This window comes from Prionailurus bengalensis, chromosome E3, assembly GCF_016509475.1.
Source record: "Prionailurus bengalensis isolate Pbe53 chromosome E3, Fcat_Pben_1.1_paternal_pri, whole genome shotgun sequence".
In the NCBI taxonomy this organism is placed as follows: Eukaryota; Metazoa; Chordata; class Mammalia; order Carnivora; family Felidae; genus Prionailurus; species Prionailurus bengalensis.
Genome location: NC_057357.1, coordinates 24,301,228 through 24,303,403, shown reverse-complemented (window position 1 = coordinate 24,303,403; position 2,176 = coordinate 24,301,228).

The window sequence follows — 2,176 nt, the reverse complement described above, 5'->3', positions numbered from 1 at the left end:
TCTTATATATATATATATATATATATATATATATATATAAACAAACTCAAGAGAAAAAACATCTTCAAAAGTGGGCCAAGGATTTGAACATTTATCCAAAGAAAATCTCCAAATGGCCAAGTGCATCAAAAGTTGTATCGCTAATCCTTAGAGAAGTGCAAATCAAAACTACAAGGTACCACCTCACACCCATCAGGATGGCTACTATCACAAAACCAGAAAGCACATTTTGGCGAGGACATGGAGAACCTGGAATCCTGGTGCACTGTGGTGGGAAAATCTGGTGCAGCCACTGTGGAAAACAGTATGAAGTCTCCCCAAAACATTAAAAAAACAGCAATTCCACTTCCAGTTACAGACCCAAAAGAATTGAAAGCAGGATCTCAAAGAGATACCTGCACACACACGTTCATAGCAGCATTAATCACAATAGCTAAAACATGGGAGCAACCCAAAGTGTCCACTGATGTGGCATATACATACAGAACAGTATTCAGCCTTAAAAAGGAAATTTAATACGCTACAACATGGATGAAACTTTAGGTCATCATACTAAGTGAAATAAGCCAATCACAAAAAGACAAATTCTGTAGGATCCCACTTACATGAGACACTTAAATCACAAAGGCAGAAAAGTATAATGGTAGTTGTCACGAACCAAGGAGAGAATGGGGAGTTATTATTAAATTGGCCTAGTTTCATGTTTAAAAATCAAAAGAGTTACGGGGATGAATTGTAGTGACAGTTGCATAAGAATGTGAACGTATTTAATACCACTTAACTATACACTTCAAAATGGTTAAGATAACTATTATATGTGTATTTTTTACAATTAAAAAAAAGAAAAATAAATGAAGTTCAGATGGATCAAACACCTGTCAAACACAAAAAGGAAAAGTATTACAAGATTAACATAACCACATACAAATTTTGCTTGACAAAATGCCAATAACAAGGTAAAATTAAGACAAACAAAAGATTTGTGATTTCTAATTGCAAAGTGAATTTTCTAAATGCTAGAGCTCTTAAATAAGAAACACAGGCAAAAGACAACATAAATGGCATAACAAATCACAAAATATTCAACCTTAATAAATGAAATTTAAACTACAAGGAAACCTCACTTTTCTTCCATTAGTTTGGCAAAGGTCAAAAAGTTTACTGGCACGAGTGTGAGCAACTAGGCATCCTCCTATCTTGGGGAGCAAGGTTGAGTAAACTTCTGCAAGATGGTAAGAGCAAAATGTCCTCTTTTACCTCACTCCTAATTATTTACCTTCTAGATTCAAAAACGTCCAAAGATACAGGGATTACTTAAATGAATTCTCATATATACATAGATAGGATATATATGTGATATGATGTGTGTATATGTGCATATATACACATCAGTGCACCGGCCAGAGGCCAGTTTGTCGTGGGATTTCCCGAGGAGCTTAAACAAAACTGGACTGTAACACTGACACCAGCAGCCTTCTTGTTTCCTCACTGTCCACATTGGTTAAATATACATATGGAGTTTATCTATATCCATAGATGTAATACTATGGTACTATCATAAAGAATGTAAATGGTCAGATAAATGTTTCAAAGATACATGGTTCAGTGAAAATGGAAGATACAGTGAAGGTTTATAGTATACTCTTTTGCTTAGAAATAGGGAGTGATATAAACATACGTAATAACATATGCACAGAATATTTTGGAAGAATATACAAGAAACTGGTAACTAGTTGATCCTGGGGAGAGGAGTTGGGAGGTCAGGACAACAAGATGACTTACTTCACAAACTCTTTGTGCTGTCTCAAAAGAGGATTTTACCCCTTTTTAAATAATCCAAAAGCAAAATTCAGATTCAGGGCTCACTTTAGTTTTAAAATATTGTAAGTCTTTCCTAGGATTGAATAATCAAATGTTTTGAGTCAAATGCTATTAATTCAGAACCAGGTCTGACATTTCTAAACTTGTGATTATATAAAGTATATACATTTGAAAATATTTTTCAATCATATAGTAATTCTAATGAACACATTAACATAAGAATCCCAAAGAACAGGGAATAGAAATTTAAAAAATCATTATCAAATCTCAGAGATATCTGTTGGAAGAAAAAAATGGAACAGTTGGTTAGAACATTAAAATGGCTTCAGCTTAAAATAAGCAAGTGATCCATTTG